The sequence below is a fragment of the Lepisosteus oculatus genome, chromosome 11 (assembly GCF_040954835.1).
Source record: "Lepisosteus oculatus isolate fLepOcu1 chromosome 11, fLepOcu1.hap2, whole genome shotgun sequence".
Taxonomy (NCBI): domain Eukaryota; kingdom Metazoa; phylum Chordata; class Actinopteri; order Semionotiformes; family Lepisosteidae; genus Lepisosteus; species Lepisosteus oculatus.
In genome coordinates this window covers 42,221,154-42,242,680 of record NC_090706.1, presented here as the reverse complement: position 1 = coordinate 42,242,680, position 21,527 = coordinate 42,221,154, and positions in this window count along the sequence as shown.

The following is a 21,527-nucleotide window of genomic DNA, read 5'->3' as shown; positions in this document are numbered from 1 at the left end:
TACTCAAAGAATTTTTATTTTCAGGGATGGATTTTTAGCCCAATTCAAGTTGAAGAAAAGTGGTTTCGTGAAAATCGCTGAAAATTTTTTTTCAGAAACTCCGGGGTGCCTGGATGTCGCGGTGTACCGCGCGACAGTTGTATTCCAAAACTGAGTAACTCAGATCACACGAGTACCCAAGCATGCTTGAAACTCTTTCAAATTCAAGTGCTTCTATCCGTTGTCTTGATTGTTTCCCACTCATTCCTTTTGGTTTGGGTAACATGTCAAAATCCCATGCCAAGAAAACTTCAACTAGAGTTTGCGGAAATGCTCATTGGACACCCCAGATAGGGTAAGGATCAGCATTTCCACACTACTCAGAGAATTTTTTTTGTCAGGGATGGATTCTTAGCCCAAATCAAGTTGAAGAAAAGTGGTTTCGTGAAAATCGCTGAAATTTTTTTTTCAGAAACTCCAGGGTGCCTGGATGTCGCGGTGTACCGCGCGACAGTTGTATTCCAAAACTAAATAACTCAGATCACACGAATACCCAAGCAAGCTTGAAACTCATACAAATGCAAGTGCTTCTAGCCGTTTTCTTGATTGTTTCCCACTAATTCCTTTTGGTTTGGGGAACATGTCAAAATCCCATGCCCAGGGAACTTCAACTAGAGTTCACGGAAATGCTCAGTGGACACCCCAGGTAGGGTAAGGATCAGCATTTCCACACTACTCAGAGAATTTTTATTTTCAGGGATGGATTTTTAGCCTAAATCAAGTTGAAGAAAAATGGTTTCGTGAAAATCGCAGAAAATTTTTTTTCAGAAACTCCGGGGTGCCTGGAGGTTGCGGTGCACCACGCGACAGTTGTATTCCAAAACTGAGTCACTCAGATCACACGTGTACCAAGGCATCCTTGAAACTCATTCAAATGCAAGTGCTTCTATCTGTTTCCTTGATTGTTTCCCACTCATTCCTTTAGGTTTGGGGAACATGTCAAAATCCCATGCCCAGAGAACTTCAATTAGAGTTCGCGGAAATGCTCAGTGGACACCCCAGGTAGGGTTAGGATCAGCATTTCCAAACTACTCAGTGAATTTTTATTTTCAGGGATGGATTTTTAGCCCAATTCAAGTTGAAGAAAAGTGGTTTCGTGAAAATCGCTGAAAATTTTTTTTCAGAAACTCCGGGGTGCCTGGATGTCGCGGTGTACCGCGCGACAGTTGTATTCCAAAACTGAGTAACTCAGATCACACGAGTACCCAAGCATGCTTGAAACTCTTTCAAATTCAAGTGCTTCTATCCGTTGTCTTGATTGTTTCCCACTCATTCCTTTTGGTTTGGGTAACATGTCAAAATCCCATGCCCAGAGAACTTCAACTAGATTTCACGGAAATGCTCAGTGGACACCCCAGGTAGGGTAAGGATCAGCATTTCCACACTACTCAGAGAATTTTTATTTTCAGGGATGGATTTTTAGCCCAATTCAAGTTGAAGAAAAGTGGTTTTGTGAAAATTGCTGAAAATTTTTTTTCAGAAACTCCGGGGTGCCTGGATGTCGCGGTGTACCGCGCGACAGTTGTATTCCAAAACTGAGTAAATCAGATCACACGCGTACACAAACATGCTTGAAACTCTTTCAAATTTAAGTGCTTCTATCCGTTGTCTTGATTGTTTCCCACTCATTCCTTTTGGTTTGGGTAACATGTCAAAATCCCGTCCCAAGAAAACTTCAACTAGAGGTCGCGGAAATGCTCAGTGGACACCCCAGGTAGGGTAAGGATCAGCATTTCCACACTACTCAGAGAATTTTTATTTTCAGGGATGGATATTTAGCCCAATTCAAGTTGAAGAAAAGTGGTTTCGTGAAAATCGCTGAAAATTTTTTTTCAGAAACTCCGGGGTGCCTGGATGTCGCGGTGTACCGCGCGACAGTTGTATTCCAAAACTGAGTAACTCAGATCACACGAGTACCCAAGCATGCTTGAAACTCTTTCAAATTCAAGTGCTTCTATCCGTTGTCTTGATTGTTTCGCACTCATTCCTTTTGGTTTGGGTAACATGTCAAAATCCCATGCCAAGAAAACTTCAACCAGAGTTTGCGGAAATGCTCATTGGACACCCCAGATAGGGTAAGGATCAGCATTTCCACACTACTCAGAGAATTTTTTTTTTCAGGGATGGATTCTTAGCCCAAATCAAGTTGAAGAAAAGTGGTTTCGTGAAAATCGCTGAAATTTTTTTTTCAGAAACTCCAGGGTGCCTGGATGTCGCGGTGTACCGCGCGACAGTTGTATTCCAAAACTGAGTAACTCAGATCACACGAATACCCAAGCATGCTTGAAACTCAACAAATGCAAGTGCTTCTAGCCGTTTTCTTGATTGTTTCCCACTAATTCCTTTTGGTTTGGGGAACATGTCAAAATCCCATGCCCAGGGAACTTCAACTAGAGTTCGCGGAAATGCTCAGTGGACACCCCAGGTAGGGTAAGGATCAGCATTTCCACACTACTCAGAGAATTTTTATTTTCAGGGATGGATTTTTAGCCTAAATCAAGTTGAAGAAAAATGGTTTCGTGAAAATCGCAGAAAATGTTTTTTCAGAAACTCCGGGGTGCCTGGAGGTTGCGGTGCACCACGCGACAGTTGTATTCCAAAACTGAGTCACTCAGATCACACGTGTACCAAGGCATCCTTGAAACTCATTCAAATGCAAGTGCTTCTATCTGTTTCCTTGATTGTTTCCCACTCATTCCTTTAGGTTTGGGGAACATGTCAAAATCCCATGCCCAGAGAACTTCAATTAGAGTTCGCGGAAATGCTCAGTGGACACCCCAGGTAGGGTTAGGATCAGCATTTCCAAACTACTCAGTGAATTTTTATTTTCAGGGATGGATTTTTAGCCCAATTCAAGTTGAAGAAAAGTGGTTTCGTGAAAATCGCTGAAAATTTTTTTTCAGAAACTCCGGGGTGCCTGGATGTCGCGGTGTACCGCGCGACAGTTGTATTCCAAAACTGAGTCACTCAGATCACACGAGTACCAAGGCATCCTTGAATCTCATTCAAATGCAAGTGCTTCTATCTGTTTCCTTGATTGTTTCCTACTCATTCCTTTTGGTTTGGGGAACAAGTCAAAATCCCATGCCCAGAGAACTTCAACTAAATTTCACAGAAATGCTCAGTGGACACCCCAGGTAGGGTAAGGATCAGCATTTCCACACTACTCAGAGAATTTTTATTTTCAGGGATGGATTTTTAGCCCAATTCAAGTTGAAGAAAAGTGGTTTTGTTAAAATCGCTGAAATTTTTTTTTCAGAAACTCCGGGGTGCCTGGATTTCGCGGTGTACCGCGCGGCAGTTGTATTCCAAAACTGAGTAAATCAGATCACACGAGTACACAAGCATGATTGAAACTCATTCAAATGCAAGTGCTTCTATCCGTTTTCTTGATTGTTTCCCACTCATTCCTTTTGGTTTGGGTAACATGTCAAAATCCCGTGCCAAGAAAACTTCAACTGGAGTTCGCGGATATGCTCAGTGGACACCCCAGGTAGGGTAAGGATCAGCATTTCCACACTACTCAGAGAATTTTTATTTTCAGGGATGGATTTTTAGCCCAAATCAAGTTGAAGAAAAGTGGTTTCGTGAAAATCACAGAAAATTTTTTTTCAGAAACTCCGGGGTGCCTGGAGGTCGCGGTGCACCACGCGACAGTTGTATTCCAAAACTGAGTCACTCAGATCACACGAGTACCAAGGCATCCTTGAAACTCATTCAAATGCAAGTGCTTCTATCTGTTTCCTTGATTGATTTCCACTCATTCCTTTAGGTTTGGGGAACATGTCAAAATCCCATGCCCAGAGAACTTCAACTAGAGTTCGCGGAAATGCTCAATGGACACCCAAGGTAGGGTAAGGATCAGCATTTCCACACTACTCAGAGAATTTTTATTTTCAGGGATGGATTTTTAGCCCAATTCAAGTTGAAGAAAAGTGGTTTCGTGAAAATCGCAGAAATTTTTTTTTCAGAAACTCCGGGGTGCCTGGATGTCGCGGTGTACCGCGCGACAGTTGTATTCCAAAACTGAGTAACTCAGATCACACGAGTACCCAAGCATGCTTGAAACTCTTTCAAATTCAAGTGCTTCTATCCGTTGTCTTGATTGTTTCCCACTCATTCCTTTTGGTTTGGGTAACATGTCAAAATCCCATGCCCAGAGAACTTCAACTAAATTTCATAGAAATGCTCAGTGGACACCCCAGGTAGGGTAAGGATCAGCATTTCCACACTACTCAGAGAATTTTTATTTTCAGGGATGGATTTTTAGCCCAATTCAAGTTGAAGAAAAGTGGTTTTGTGAAAATTGCTGAAAATTTTTTTTCAGAAACTCCGGGGTGCCTGGATGTCGCGGTGTACCGCGCGACAGTTGTATTCCAAAACTGAGTAAATCAGATCACACGCGTACACAAGCATGCTTGAAACTCTTTCAAATTTAAGTGCTTCTATCTGTTGTCTTGATTGTTTCCCACTCATTCCTTTTGGTTTGGGTAACATGTCAAAATCCCGTCCCAAGAAAACTTCAAATAGAGGTCGCGGAAATGCTCAGTGGACACCCCAGGTAGGGTAAGGATCAGCATTTCCACACTACTCAGAGAATTTTTATTTTCAGGGATGGATATTTAGCCCAATTCAAGTTGAAGAAAAGTGGTTTCGTGAAAATCGCTGAAAATTTTTTTTCAGAAACTCCGGGGTGCCTGGATGTTGCGGTGCACCACGCGAGAGTTCTATTCCAAAACTGAGTCACTCAGATCACACGAGTACCCAAGCATGATTGAAACTCATTCAAATGCAAGTGCTTCTATCCGTTTTCTTGATTATTTCCCATTCATTCCTTTTGGTTTAGGTAACATGTCAAAATCCCATGCCCAGAGAACCTCAACTAGAGTTCGCGGAAATGCTCAGTGGACACCCCAGGTAGGGTAAGGATCAGCATTTCCACACTACTCAGAGAATTTTTATTTTCAGGGATGGATTTTTAGCCCAATTCAAGTTGAAGAAAAGTGGTTTCGTGAAAATCGCTGAAAATTTTTTTTCAGAAACTCCGGGGTGCCTGGATGTCGCGGTGTACCGCGCGACAGTTGTATTCCAAAACTGAGTCACTCAGATCACACGAGTACCCAAGCATGCTTGAAACTCTTTCAAATGCAAGTGCTTCTATCTGTTTTCTTGATTGTTTCCTACTCATTCCTTTTGGTTTAGGTAACATGTCAAAATCCCATGCCCAGAGAACTTCAACTAGATTTCACAGAAATGCTCAGTGGACACCCCAGGTAGGGTAAGGATCAGCATTTCCACACTACTCAGAGAATTTTTATTTTCAGGGATGGATTTTTAGCCCAATTCAAGTTGAAGAAAAGTGGTTTTGTGAAAATTGCTGAAAATTTTTTTTCAGAAACTCCGGGGTGCCTGGATGTCGCGGTGTACCGCGCGACAGTTGTATTCCAAAACTGAGTAAATCAGATCACACGCGTACACAAGCATGCTTGAAACTCTTTCAAATTTAAGTGCTTCTATCCGTTGTCTTGATTGTTTCCCACTCATTCCTTTTGGTTTGGGTAACATGTCAAAATCCCGTTCCAAGAAAACTTCAACTAGAGGTCGCGGAAATGCTCAGTGGACACCCCAGGTAGGGTAAGGATCAGCATTTCCACACTACTCAGAGAATTTTTATTTTCAGGGATGGATATTTAGCCCAATTCAAGTTGAAGAAAAGTGGTTTCGTGAAAATCGCTGAAAATTTTTTTTCAGAAACTCCGGGGTGCCTGGATGTTGCGGTGCACCACGCGAGAGTTCTATTCCAAAACTGAGTCACTCAGATCACACGAGTACCCAAGCATGATTGAAACTCATTCAAATGCAAGTGCTTCTATCCGTTTTCTTGATTATTTCCCATTCATTCCTTTTGGTTTAGGTAACATGTCAAAATCCCATGCCCAGAGAACCTCAACTAGAGTTCGCGGAAATGCTCAGTGGACACCCCAGGTAGGGTAAGGATCAGCATTTCCACACTACTCAGAGAATTTTTATTTTCAGGGATGGATTTTTAGCCCAATTCAAGTTGAAGAAAAGTGGTTTCGTGAAAATCGCTGAAAATATTTTTTCAGAAACTCCGGGGTACCTGGATGTCGCGGTGCACCACGCGAGAGTTGTATTCCAAAACTGAGTCACTCAGATCACACGAGTACCCAAGCATGATTGAAACTCATTCAAATGCAAGTGCTTCTATCCGTTTTCTTGATTGTTTCCTACTCATTCCTTTTGGTTTGGGTAACATGTCAAAATCCCATGCCCAGAGAACTTCAACTAGATTTCACGGAAATGCTCAGTGGTGACCCCAAGTAGGGTAAGGATCAGCATTTCCACATTACTCAAAGAATTTTTATTTTCAGGGATGGATTTTTAGCCCAATTCAAGTTGAAGAAAAGTGGTTTCGTGAAAATCGCTGAAAATTTTTTTTCAGAAACTCCGGGGTGCCTGGATGTCGCGGTGTACCGCGCGACAGTTGTATTCCAAAACTGAGTAACTCAGATCACACGAGTACCCAAGCATGCTTGAAACTCTTTCAAATTCAAGTGCTTCTATCCGTTGTCTTGATTGTTTCCCACTCATTCCTTTTGGTTTGGGTAACATGTCAAAATCCCATGCCAAGAAAACTTCAACTAGAGTTTGCGGAAATGCTCATTGGACACCCCAGATAGGGTAAGGATCAGCATTTCCACACTACTCAGAGAATTTTTTTTGTCAGGGATGGATTCTTAGCCCAAATCAAGTTGAAGAAAAGTGGTTTCGTGAAAATCGCTGAAATTTTTTTTTCAGAAACTCCAGGGTGCCTGGATGTCGCGGTGTACCGCGCGACAGTTGTATTCCAAAACTAAATAACTCAGATCACACGAATACCCAAGCATGCTTGAAACTCATACAAATGCAAGTGCTTCTAGCCGTTTTCTTGATTGTTTCCCACTAATTCCTTTTGGTTTGGGGAACATGTCAAAATCCCATGCCCAGGGAACTTCAACTAGAGTTCACGGAAATGCTCAGTGGACACCCCAGGTAGGGTAAGGATCAGCATTTCCACACTACTCAGAGAATTTTTATTTTCAGGGATGGATTTTTAGCCTAAATCAAGTTGAAGAAAAATGGTTTCGTGAAAATCGCAGAAAATTTTTTTTCAGAAACTCCGGGGTGCCTGGAGGTTGCGGTGCACCACGCGACAGTTGTATTCCAAAACTGAGTCACTCAGATCACACGTGTACCAAGGCATCCTTGAAACTCATTCAAATGCAAGTGCTTCTATCTGTTTCCTTGATTGTTTCCCACTCATTCCTTTAGGTTTGGGGAACATGTCAAAATCCCATGCCCAGAGAACTTCAATTAGAGTTCGCGGAAATGCTCAGTGGACACCCCAGGTAGGGTTAGGATCAGCATTTCCAAACTACTCAGTGAATTTTTATTTTCAGGGATGGATTTTTAGCCCAATTCAAGTTGAAGAAAAGTGGTTTCGTGAAAATCGCTGAAAATTTTTTTTCAGAAACTCCGGGGTGCCTGGATGTCGCGGTGTACCGCGCGACAGTTGTATTCCAAAACTGAGTAACTCAGATCACACGAGTACCCAAGCATGCTTGAAACTCTTTCAAATTCAAGTGCTTCTATCCGTTGTCTTGATTGTTTCCCACTCATTCCTTTTGGTTTGGGTAACATGTCAAAATCCCATGCCCAGAGAACTTCAACTAGATTTCACGGAAATGCTCAGTGGACACCCCAGGTAGGGTAAGGATCAGCATTTCCACACTACTCAGAGAATTTTTATTTTCAGGGATGGATTTTTAGCCCAAATCAAGTTGAAGAAAAGTGGTTTCGTGAAAATCGCAGAAAATTTTTTTTCAGAAACTCCGGGGTGCCTGGAGGTCGCGGTGCACCACGCGACAGTTGTATTCCAAAACTGAGTCACTCAGATCACACGAGTACCAAGGCATCCTTGAATCTCATTCAAATGCAAGTGCTTCTATCTGTTTCCTTGATTGTTTCCCACTCATTCCTTTTGGTTTGGGTAACATGTCAAAATCCCATGCCCAGAGAACTTCAACTAAATTTCACAGAAATGCTCAGTGGACACCCCAGGTAGGGTAAGGATCAGCATTTCCACACTACTCAGAGAATTTTTATTTTCAGGGATGGATTTTTAGCCCAATTCAAGTTGAAGAAAAGTGGTTTTGTTAAAATCGCTGAAAATTTTTTTTCAGAAACTCCGGGGTGCCTGGATTTCGCGGTGTACCGCGCGGCAGTTGTATTCCAAAACTGAGTAAATCAGATCACACGAGTACACAAGCATGATTGAAACTCATTCAAATGCAAGTGCTTCTATCCGTTTTCTTGATTGTTTCCCACTCATTCCTTTTGGTTTGGGTAACATGTCAAAATCCCGTGCCAAGAAAACTTCAACTGGAGTTCGCGGATATGCTCAGTGGACACCCCAGGTAGGGTAAGGATCAGCATTTCCACACTACTCAGAGAATTTTTATTTTCAGGGATGGATTTTTAGCCCAAATCAAGTTGAAGAAAAGTGGTTTCGTGAAAATCGCAGAAAATTTTTTTTCAGAAACTCCGGGGTGCCTGGAGGTCGCGGTGCACCACGCGACAGTTGTATTCCAAAACTGAGTCACTCAGATCACACGAGTACCAAGGCATCCTTGAAACTCATTCAAATGCAAGTGCTTCTATCTGTTTCCTTGATTGTTTTCCACTCATTCCTTTAGGTTTGTGGAACATGTCAAAATCCCATGCCCAGAGAACTTCAACTAGAGTTCGCGGAAATGCTCAATGGACACCCAAGGTAGGGTAAGGATCAGCATTTCCACACTACTCAGAGAATTTTTATTTTCAGGGATGGATTTTTAGCCCAATTCAAGTTGAAGAAAAGTGGTTTCGTGAAAATCGCAGAAATTTTTTTTTCAGAAACTCCGGGGTGCCTGGATGTCGCGGTGTACCGCGCGACAGTTGTATTCCAAAACTGAGTAACTCAGATCACACGAGTACCCAAGCATGCTTGAAACTCTTTCAAATTCAAGTGCTTCTATCCGTTGTCTTGATTGTTTCCCACTCATTCCTTTTGGTTTGGGTAACACGTCAAAATCCCATGCCCAGAGAACTTCAACTAAATTTCATAGAAATGCTCAGTGGACACCCCAGGTAGGGTAAGGATCAACATTTCCACACTACTCAGAGAATTTTTATTTTCAGGGATGGATTTTTAGCCCAATTCAAGTTGAAGAAAAGTGGTTTTGTGAAAATCGCAGAAAATCTTTTTTCAGAAACTCCGGGGTGCCTGGATGTCGCAGTGTACCGCACGACAGTTGTATTCCAAAACTGAGTGACTCAGATCACACGAGTACCCAAGCATGATTGAACTCATTCAAATGCAAGTGCTTCTATCTGTTTCCTTGATTGTTTCCCACTCATTCCTTTTGGTTTGGGGAACATGTCAAAATCCCATGCCCAGACAACTTCAACTAGACTTCGCGGAAATGCTCAATGGACACCCAAGGTAGGGTAAGGATCAGCATTTCCACACTACTCAGAGAATTTTTATTTTCAGGGATGGATTTTTAGCCCAATTCAAGTTGAAGAAAAGTGGTTTCGTGAAAATCGCAGAAATTTTTTTTTCAGAAACTCCGGGGTGCCTGGATGTCGCGGTGTACCGCGCGACAGTTGTATTCCAAAACTGAGTAACTCAGATCACACGAGTACCCAAGCATGCTTGAAACTCTTTCAAATTCAAGTGCTTCTATCCGTTGTCTTGATTGTTTCCCACTCATTCCTTTTGGTTTGGGTAACATGTCAAAATCCCATGCCCAGAGAACTTCAACTAAATTTCATAGAAATGCTCAGTGGACACCCCAGGTAGGGTAAGGATCAGCATTTCCACACTACTCAGAGAATTTTTATTTTCAGGGATGGATTTTTAGCCCAATTCAAGTTGAAGAAAAGTGGTTTTGTGAAAATCGCAGAACATTTTTTTTCAGAAACTCCGGGGTGCCTGGATGTCGCAGTGTACCGCACGACAGTTGTATTCCAAAACTGAGTGACTCAGATCACACGAGTACCCAAGCATGATTGAACTCATTCAAATGCAAGTGCTTCTATCTGTTTCCTTGATTGTTTCCCACTCATTCCTTTTGGTTTGGGGAACATGTCAAAATACCATGCCCAGAGAACTTCAACTAGAATTCGCGGAAATGCTCAGTGGACACCCCAGGTAGGGTAAGGATCAGCATTTCCACACTACTCAGAGAATTTTTATTTTCAGGGATGGCTTTTTAGCCCAAATCAAGTTGAAGAAAAGTGGTTTCGTAAAAATCGCAGAAAAAATTTTTTCAGAAACTCCGGGGTGCCTGGAGGTCGCGGTGCACCACGCGACAGTTGTATTCCAAAACTGAATCACTCAGATCACACGAGTACCAAGGCATCCTTGAAACTCATTCAAATTTAAGTGCTTCTATCTGTTTCCTTGATTGTTTCCCACTCATTCCTTTTGGTTTGGGGAATATGTCAAAATCCCGTGCCAAGAAAACTTCAACTGGAGTTCGCGGATATGCTCAGTGGACACCCCAGGTAGGGTAAGGATCAGCATTTCCACACTACTCAGAGAATTTTTATTTTCAGGGATGGATTTTTAGCCCAAATCAAGTTGAAGAAAAGTGGTTTCGTGAAAATCGCAGAAAAATTTTTTTCAGAAACTCCGGGGTGCCTGGAGGTCGCGGTGCACCACGCGACAGTTGTATTCCAAAACTGAGTCACTCAGATCACACGAGTACCAAGGCATCCTTGAAACTCATTCAAATGCAAGTGCTTCTATCTGTTTCCTTGATTGTTTTCCACTCATTCCTTTAGGTTTGGGGAACATGTCAAAATCCCATGCCCAGAGAACTTCAACTAGAGTTCGCGGAAATGCTCAATGGACACCCAAGGTAGGGTAAGGATCAGCATTTCCACACTACTCAGAGAATTTTTATTTTCAGGGATGGATTTTTAGCCCAATTCAAGTTGAAGAATAGTGGTTTCGTGAAAATCGCAGAAATTTTTTTTTCAGAAACTCCGGGGTGCCTGGATGTCGCGGTGTACCGCGCGACAGTTGTATTCCAAAACTGAGTAACTCAGATCACACGAGTACCCAAGCATCCTTGAAACTCATTCAAATGCAAGTGCTTCTATCTGTTTCCTTGATTGTTTCCCACTCATTCCTTTTGGTTTGGGGAACATGTCAAAATCCCATGCCCAGAGAACTTCAACTAGACTTCGCGGAAATGCTCAGTGAACACCCCAGGTAGGGTAAGGATCAGCATTTCCACACTACTCAGAGAATTTTTATTTTCAGGGATGGATTTTTAGCCCAAATCAAGTTGAAGAAAAGTGGTTTCGTGAAAATCGCAGAAAATTTTTTTTAAGAAACTCCGGGGTGGCTGGAGGTCGCGGTGCACCACGCGACAGTTGTATTCCAAAATTGAGTCACTCAGATCACTCGAGTACCAAGGCATCCTTGAAACTCATTCAAATGCAAGTGCTTCTATCTGTTTCCTTGATTGTTTCCCACTCATTCCTTTTGGTTTGGGGAACATGTCAAAATCCCATGCCCAGAGAACTTCAACTAGACTACGCGGAAATGCTCAGTGGACACCCCAGGTAGGGTAAGGATCAGCATTTCCACACTACTCAGAGAATTTTTATTTTCAGGGATGGATTTATAGCCCAAATCAAGTTGAAGAAAAGTGGTTTCGTGAAAATCGCAGAAAATTTTTTTTCAGAAACTCCGGGGTGCCTGGAGGTCGCGGTGCACCACGCGACAGTTGTATTCCAAAACTGAGTCACTCAGATCACACGAGTACCAAGGCATCCTTGAAACTCATTCAAATGCAAGTGCTTCTATCTGTTTCCTTGATTGTTTCCCACTCATTCCTTTTGATTTGGGGAACATGTCAAAATCCCATGCCCAGAGAACTTCAACTAGACTTCGCGGAAATGCTCAGTGGACACCCCAGGCAGGGGAAGGATCAGCATTTCCACACTACTCAGAGAATTTTTATTTTCAGGGATGGATTTTTAGCCCAAATCAAGTTGAAGAAAAGTGGTTTCGTGAAAATCGCAGAAAATTTTTTTTCAGAAACTCCGGGGTGCCTGGAGGTCGCGGTGCACCACGCGACAGTTGTATTCCAAAACTGAGTCACTCAGATCACACGAGTACCAAGGCATCCTTGAAACTCATTCAAATGCAAGTGCTTCTATCTGTTTCCTTGGTTGTTTCCCACTCATTCCTTTTGGTTTGGGGAAGATGTCAAAATCCCATGCCCAGAGAACTTCAACTAGACTTCGCGGAAATGCTCAGTGGACACCCCAGTTAGGGTAAGGATCAGCATTTCCACACTACTCAGAGAATTTTTATTTTCAGGGATGGATTTTTAGCCCAAATCAAGTTGAAGAAAAGTGGTTTCGTGAAAATCGCAGAAAATTTTTTTTCAGAAACTCCGGGGTGCCTGGAGGTCGCGGTGCACCACGCGACAGTTGTATTCCAAAATTGAGTCACTCAGATCACTCGAGTACCAAGGCATCCTTGAAACTCATTCAAATGCAAGTGCTTCTATCTGTTTCCTTGATTGTTTCCCACTCATTCCTTTTGGTTTGGGGAACATGTCAAAATCCCATGCCCAGAGAACTTCAACTAGACTACGCGGAAATGCTCAGTGGACACCCCAGGTAGGGTAAGGATCAGCATTTCCACACTACTCAGAGAATTTTTATTTTCAGGGATGGATTTATAGCCCAAATCAAGTTGAAGAAAAGTGGTTTTGTGAAAATCGCAGAAAATTTTTTTTCAGAAACTCCGGGGTGCCTGGAGGTCGCGGTGCACCACGCGACAGTTGTATTCCAAAACTGAGTCACTCAGATCACACGAGTACCAAGGCATCCTTGAAACTCATTCAAATGCAAGTGCTTCTATCTGTTTCCTTGATTGTTTCCCACTCATTCCTTTTGATTTGGGGAACATGTCAAAATCCCATGCCCAGAGAACTTCAACTAGACTTCGCGAAAATGCTCAGTGGACACCCCAGGCAGGGGAAGGATCAGCATTTCCACACTACTCAGAGAATTTTTATTTTCAGGGATGGATTTTTAGCCCAAATCAAGTTGAAGAAAAGTGGTTTCGTGAAAATCGCAGAAAATTTTTTTTCAGAAACTCTGGGGTGCCTGGAGGTCGCGGTGCACCACGCGACAGTTGTATTCCAAAACTGAGTCACTCAGATCACACGAGTACCAAGGCATCCTTGAAACTCATTCAAATGCAAGTGCTTCTATCTGTTTCCTTGGTTGTTTCCCACTCATTCCTTTTGGTTTGGGGAAGATGTCAAAATCCCATGCCCAGAGAACTTCAACTAGACTTCGCGGAAATGCTCAGTGGACACCCCAGGTAGGGTAAGGATCAGCATTTCCACACTACTCAGAGAATTTTTATTTTCAGGGATGGATTTTTAGCCCAAATCAAGTTGAAGAAAAGTGGTTTCGTGAAAATCGCAGAAAATTTTTTTTCAGAAACTCCGGGGTGCCTGGAGGTCGCGGTGCACCACGCGACAGTTGTATTCCAAAATTGAGTCACTCAGATCACTCGAGTACCAAGGCATCCTTGAAACTCATTCAAATGCAAGTGCTTCTATCTGTTTCCTTGATTGTTTCCCACTCATTCCTTTTGGTTTGGGGAACATGTCAAAATCCCATGCCCAGAGAACTTCAACTAGACTTCGCGGAAATGCTCAGTGGACACCCCAGGTAGGGTAAGGATTAGCATTTCCACACTACTCAGAGAATTTTTATTTTCAGGGATGGATTTTTAGCCCAAATCAAGTTGAAGAAAAGTGGTTTCGTAAAAATCGCAGAAAATTCTTTTTCAGAAACTCTGGGGTGCCTGGAGGTCGCGGTGCACCACGCGACAGTTGTATTGCAAAACTGAGTCACTCAGATCACACGAGTACCAAGGCATCCTTGAAACTCATTCAAATGCAAGTGCTTCTATCTGTTTCCTTGATTGTTTCCCACTCATTCCTTTTGGTTTGGGGAACATGTCAAAATCCCATGCCCAGAGAACTTCAACTAGACTTCACGGAAATGCTCAGTGGACACCCCAGGCAGGGTAAGGCTCAGCATTTCCACACTGCTCAGAGAATTTTTATTTTCAGGGATGGATTTTAAGCCCAAATCAAGTTGAAGAAAAGTGGTTTCGTGAAAATCGCAGAAAATTTTTTTTCAGAAACTCCGGGTTGCCTGGAGGTCGCGGTGCACCACGCGACAGTTGTATTCCAAAACTGAGTCACTCAGATCACACGAGTACCAAGGCATCCTTGAAACTCATTCAAATGCAAGTGCTTCTATCTGTTTCCTTGATTGTTTCCTACTCATTCCTTTTGGTTTGGGGAACAAGTCAAAATCCCATGCCCAGAGAACTTCAACTAGAGTTCGCGGAAATGCTCAGTGGACACCCCAGGTAGGGTAAGGATCAGCATTTCCACACTACTCAGAGAATTTTTATGTTCAGGGATGGATTTTTAGCCCAAATCAAGTTGAAGAAAAGTGGTTTCGTGAAAATCGCAGAAAATTTTTTTTCAGAAACTCCGGGGTGCCTGGAGGTCGCGGTGCACCACGCGACAGTTTTATTCCAAATCTGAGTCACTCAGATCACACAAGTACCAAGGCATCCTTGAAACGCATTCAAATGCAAGTGCTTCTATCTGTTTCCTTGATTGTTTCCCACTCATTCCTTTTGATTTGGGGAACATGTCAAAATCCCATGCCCAGAGAACTTCAACTAGACTTCGCGGAAATGCTCAGTGGACACCCCAGGCAGGGGAAGGATCAGCATTTCCACACTACGCAGAGAATTTTTATTTTCAGGGATGGATTTTTAGCCCAAATCAAGTTGAAGAAAAGTGGTTTCGTGAAAATCGCAGAAAATTTTTTTTCAGAAACTCCGGGGTGCCTGGAGGTCGCGGTGCACCACGCGACAGTTGTATTCCAAAATTGAGTCACTCAGATCACTCGAGTACCAAGGCATCCTTGAAACTCATTCAAATGCAAGTGCTTCTATCTGTTTCCTTGATTGTTTCCCACTCATTCCTTTTGGTTTGGGGAACATGTCAAAATCCCATGCCCAGAGAACTTCAACTAGACTTCGCGGAAATGCTCAGTGGACACCCCAGGTAGGGTAAGGATTAGCATTTCCACACTACTCAGAGAATTTTTATTTTCAGGGATGGATTTTTAGCCCAAATCAAGTTGAAGAAAAGTGGTTTCGTAAAAATCGCAGAAAATTATTTTTCAGAAACTCCGGGGTGCCTGGAGGTCGCGGTGCACCACGCGACAGTTGTATTGCAAAACTGAGTCACTCAGATCACACGAGTACCAAGGCATCCTTGAAACTCATTCAAATGCAAGTGCTTCTATCTGTTTCCTTGATTGTTTCCCACTAATTCCTTTTGGTTTGGGGAACATGTCAAAATCCCATGCCCAGAGAACTTCAACTAGACTTCGCGGAAATGCTCAGTGGACACCCCAGGCAGGGTAAGGCTCAGCATTTCCACACTGCTCAGAGAATTTTTATTTTCAGGGATGGATTTTTAGCCCAAATCAAGTTGAAGAAAAGTGGTTTCGTGAAAATCGCAGAAAATTTTTTTTCAGAAACTCCGGGTTGCCTGGAGGTCGCGGTGCACCACGCGACAGTTGTATTCCAAAACTGAGTCACTCAGATCACTCGAGTACCAAGGCATCCTTGAAACTCATTCAAATGCAAGTGCTTCTATCTGTTTCCTTGATTGTTTCCCACTCATTCCTTTTGGTTTGGGGAACATGTCAAAATCCCATGCCCAGAGAACTTCAACTAGACTTCGCGGAAATGCTCAGTGGACACCCCAGGTAGGGTAAGGATCAGCATTTCCACACTACTCAGAGAATTTTTATGTTCAGGGATGGATTTTAAGCCCAAATCAAGTTGAAGAAAAGTGGTTTCGTGAAAATCGCAGAAAATTTTTTTTCAGAAACTCCGGGGTGCCTGGAGGTCGCGGTGCACCACGCGACAGTTTTATTCCAAATCTGAGTCACTCAGATCACACAAGTACCAAGGCATCCTTGAAACGCATTCAAATGCAAGTGCTTCTATCTGTTTCCTTGATTGTTTCCCACTCATTCCTTTTGGTTTGGGGAACATGTCAAAATCCCATGCCAAGAGAACTTCAACTAGACTTCGCTGAAATGCTCAGTGGACACCCCAGGTAGGGTAAGGATCAGCATTTCCACACTACTCAGAGAATTTTTATTTTCAGGGATGGATTTTTAGCCCAAATCAAGTTGAAGAAAAGTGGTTTCGTAAAAATCGCAGAAAATTTTTTTTCAGAAACTCCGGGGTGCCTGGAGGTCGCGGTGCACCACGCGACAGTTGTATTCCAAAACTGAGTCACTCAGATCACTCGAGTACCAAGGCATCCTTGAAACTCATTCAAATGCAAGTGCTTCTATCTGTTTCCTTGATTGTTTTCCACTCATTCCTTTTGGTTTGGGGAACATGTCAAAATCCCATGCCCAGAGAACTTCAACTAGACTTCGCGGAAATGCTCAGTGGACACCCCAGGTAGGGTAAGGATCAGCATTTCCACACTACTCAGAGAATTTTTATTTTCAGGGATGGATTTTTAGCCCAAATCAAGTTGAAGAAAAGTGGTTTCGTGAAAATCGCAGAAAATTTTTTTTCAGAAACTCTGGGGTGCCTGGAGGTCGCGGTGCACCACGCGACAGTTGTATTCCAAAACTGAGTCACTCAGATCACACGAGTACCAAGGCATCCTTGAAACTCATTCAAATGCAAGTGCTTCTATCTGTTTCCTTGGTTGTTTCCCACTCATTCCTTTTGGTTTGGGGAAGATGTCAAAATCCCATGCCCAGAGAACTTCAACTAGACTTCGCGGAAATGCTCAGTGGACACCCCAGGTAGGGTAAGGATCAGCATTTCCACACTACTCAGAGAATTTTTATTTTCAGGGATGGATTTTTAGCCCAAATCAAGTTGAAGAAAAGTGGTTTCGTGAAAATCGCAGAAAATTTTTTTTCAGAAACTCCGGGGTGCCTGGAGGTCGCGGTGCACCACGCGACAGTTGTATTCCAAAATTGAGTCACTCAGATCACTCGAGTACCAAGGCATCCTTGAAACTCATTCAAATGCAAGTGCTTCTATCTGTTTCCTTGATTGTTTCCCACTCATTCCTTTTGGTTTGGGGAACATGTCAAAATCCCATGCCCAGAGAACTTCAACTAGACTTCGCGGAAATGCTCAGTGGACACCCCAGGTAGGGTAAGGATTAGCATTTCCACACTACTCAGAGAATTTTTATTTTCAGGGATGGATTTTTAGCCCAAATCAAGTTGAAGAAAAGTGGTTTCGTAAAAATCGCAGAAAATTCTTTTTCAGAAACTCTGGGGTGCCTGGAGGTCGCGGTGCACCACGCGACAGTTGTATTGCAAAACTGAGTCACTCAGATCACACGAGTACCAAGGCATCCTTGAAACTCATTCAAATGCAAGTGCTTCTATCTGTTTCCTTGATTGTTTCCCACTCATTCCTTTTGGTTTGGGGAACATGTCAAAATCCCATGCCCAGAGAACTTCAACTAGACTTCACGGAAATGCTCAGTGGACACCCCAGGCAGGGTAAGGCTCAGCATTTCCACACTGCTCAGAGAATTTTTATTTTCAGGGATGGATTTTAAGCCCAAATCAAGTTGAAGAAAAGTGGTTTCGTGAAAATCGCAGAAAATTTTTTTTCAGAAACTCCGGGTTGCCTGGAGGTCGCGGTGCACCACGCGACAGTTGTATTCCAAAACTGAGTCACTCAGATCACACGAGTACCAAGGCATCCTTGAAACTCATTCAAATGCAAGTGCTTCTATCTGTTTCCTTGATTGTTTCCTACTCATTCCTTTTGGTTTGGGGAACAAGTCAAAATCCCATGCCCAGAGAACTTCAACTAGAGTTCGCGGAAATGCTCAGTGGACACCCCAGGTAGGGTAAGGATCAGCATTTCCACACTACTCAGAGAATTTTTATGTTCAGGGATGGATTTTTAGCCCAAATCAAGTTGAAGAAAAGTGGTTTCGTGAAAATCGCAGAAAATTTTTTTTCAGAAACTCCGGGGTGCCTGGAGGTCGCGGTGCACCACGCGACAGTTTTATTCCAAATCTGAGTCACTCAGATCACACAAGTACCAAGGCATCCTTGAAACGCATTCAAATGCAAGTGCTTCTATCTGTTTCCTTGATTGTTTCCCACTCATTCCTTTTGATTTGGGGAACATGTCAAAATCCCATGCCCAGAGAACTTCAACTAGACTTCGCGGAAATGCTCAGTGGACACCCCAGGCAGGGGAAGGATCAGCATTTCCACACTACGCAGAGAATTTTTATTTTCAGGGATGGATTTTTAGCCCAAATCAAGTTGAAGAAAAGTGGTTTCGTGAAAATCGCAGAAAATTTTTTTTCAGAAACTCCGGGGTGCCTGGAGGTCGCGGTGCACCACGCGACAGTTGTATTCCAAAATTGAGTCACTCAGATCACTCGAGTACCAAGGCATCCTTGAAACTCATTCAAATGCAAGTGCTTCTATCTGTTTCCTTGATTGTTTCCCACTCATTCCTTTTGGTTTGGGGAACATGTCAAAATCCCATGCCCAGAGAACTTCAACTAGACTTCGCGGAAATGCTCAGTGGACACCCCAGGTAGGGTAAGGATTAGCATTTCCACACTACTCAGAGAATTTTTATTTTCAGGGATGGATTTTTAGCCCAAATCAAGTTGAAGAAAAGTGGTTTCGTAAAAATCGCAGAAAATTATTTTTCAGAAACTCCGGGGTGCCTGGAGGTCGCGGTGCACCACGCGACAGTTGTATTGCAAAACTGAGTCACTCAGATCACACGAGTACCAAGGCATCCTTGAAACTCATTCAAATGCAAGTGCTTCTATCTGTTTCCTTGATTGTTTCCCACTAATTCCTTTTGGTTTGGGGAACATGTCAAAATCCCATGCCCAGAGAACTTCAACTAGACTTCGCGGAAATGCTCAGTGGACACCCCAGGCAGGGTAAGGCTCAGCATTTCCACACTGCTCAGAGAATTTTTATTTTCAGGGATGGATTTTTAGCCCAAATCAAGTTGAAGAAAAGTGGTTTCGTGAAAATCGCAGAAAATTTTTTTTCAGAAACTCCGGGTTGCCTGGAGGTCGCGGTGCACCACGCGACAGTTGTATTCCAAAACTGAGTCACTCAGATCACTCGAGTACCAAGGCATCCTTGAAACTCATTCAAATGCAAGTGCTTCTATCTGTTTCCTTGATTGTTTCCCACTCATTCCTTTTGGTTTGGGGAACATGTCAAAATCCCATGCCCAGAGAACTTCAACTAGACTTCGCGGAAATGCTCAGTGGACACCCCAGGTAGGGTAAGGATCAGCATTTCCACACTACTCAGAGAATTTTTATGTTCAGGGATGGATTTTAAGCCCAAATCAAGTTGAAGAAAAGTGGTTTCGTGAAAATCGCAGAAAATTTTTTTTCAGAAACTCCGGGGTGCCTGGAGGTCGCGGTGCACCACGCGACAGTTTTATTCCAAATCTGAGTCACTCAGATCACACAAGTACCAAGGCATCCTTGAAACGCATTCAAATGCAAGTGCTTCTATCTGTTTCCTTGATTGTTTCCCACTCATTCCTTTTGGTTTGGGGAACATGTCAAAATCCCATGCCAAGAGAACTTCAACTAGACTTCGCTGAAATGCTCAGTGGACACCCCAGGTAGGGTAAGGATCAGCATTTCCACACTACTCAGAGAATTTTTATTTTCAGGGATGGATTTTTAGCCCAAATCAAGTTGAAGAAAAGTGGTTTCGTAAAAATCGCAGAAAATTTTTTTTCAGAAACTCCGGGGTGCCTGGAGGTCGCGGTGCACCACGCGACAGTTGTATTCCAAAACTGAGTCACTCAGATCACTCGAGTACCAAGGCATCCTTGAAACTCATTCAAATGCAAGTGCTTCTATCTGTTTCCTTGATTGTTTTCCACTCATTCCTTTTGGTTTGGGGAACATGTCAAAATCCCATGCCCAGAGAACTTCAACTAGACTTCGCGGAAATGCTCAGTGGACACCCCAGGTAGGGTAAGGATCAGCATTTCCACACTACTCAGAGAATTTTTATTTTCAGGGATGGATTTTTAGCCCAAATCAAGTTGAAGAAAAGTGGTTTCGTGAAAATCGCAGAAAATTTTTTTTCAGAAACTCCGGGGTGCCTGGAGGTCGCGGTGCACCACGCGACAGTTGTATTCCAAAATTGAGTCACTCAGATCACTCGAGTACCAAGGCATCCTTGAAACTCATTCAAATGCAAGTGCTTCTATCTGTTTCCTTGATTGTTTCCCACTCATTCCTTTTGGTTTGGGGAACATGTCAAAATCCCATGCCCAGAGAACTTCAGCTAGACTTCGCGGAAATGCTCAGTGGACACCCCAGGGAGGGTAAGGATCAGCATTTCCACACTACTCAGAGAATTTTTATTTTCAGGGATGGATTTTTAGCCCAAATCAAGTTGAAGAAAAGTGGTTTCGTGAAAATCGCAGAAAATTTTTTTTCAGAAACTCCGGGGTGCCTGGAGGTCGCGGTGCACCACGCGACAGTTGTATTCCAAAATTGAGTCACTCAGATCACTCGAGTACCAAGGCATCCTTGAAATTCATTCAAATGCAAGTGCTTCTATCTGTTTCCTTGATTGTTTCCCACTCATTCCTTTTGGTTTGGGGAACATGTCAAAATCCCATGCCCAGAGAACTTCAACTAGACTTCGCGGAAATGCTCAGTGGACACCCCAGGTAGGGGAAGGATCAGCATTTCCACACTACTCAGAGAATTTTTATTTTCAGGGATGGATTTTTAGCCCAAATCAAGTTGAAGAAAAGTGGTTTCGTGAAAATCACAGAAAATTTTTTTTCAGAAACTCCGGGGTGCCTGGAGGTCGCGGTGCACCACGCGACAGTTGTATTCCAAAACTGAGTCACTCAGATCACACGAGTACCAAGGCATCCTTGAAACTCATTCAAATGCAAGTGCTTCTATCTGTTTCCTTGATTGTTTCCCACTCATTCCTTTTGGTTTGGGGAACATGTCAAAATCCCATGCCCAGAGAACTTCAACTAGACTTCGCGGAAATGCTCAGTGGACACCCCAGGCAGGGTAAGGATCAGCATTTCCACACTACTCAGAGAATTTTTATTTTCAGGGATGGATTTATAGCCCAAATCAAGTTGAAGAAAAGTGGTTTCGTGAAAATCGCAGAAAATTTTTTTTCAGAAACTCCGGGGTGCCTGGAGGTCGCGGTGCACCACGCGACAGTTGTATTCCAAAACTGAGTCACTCAGATCACTC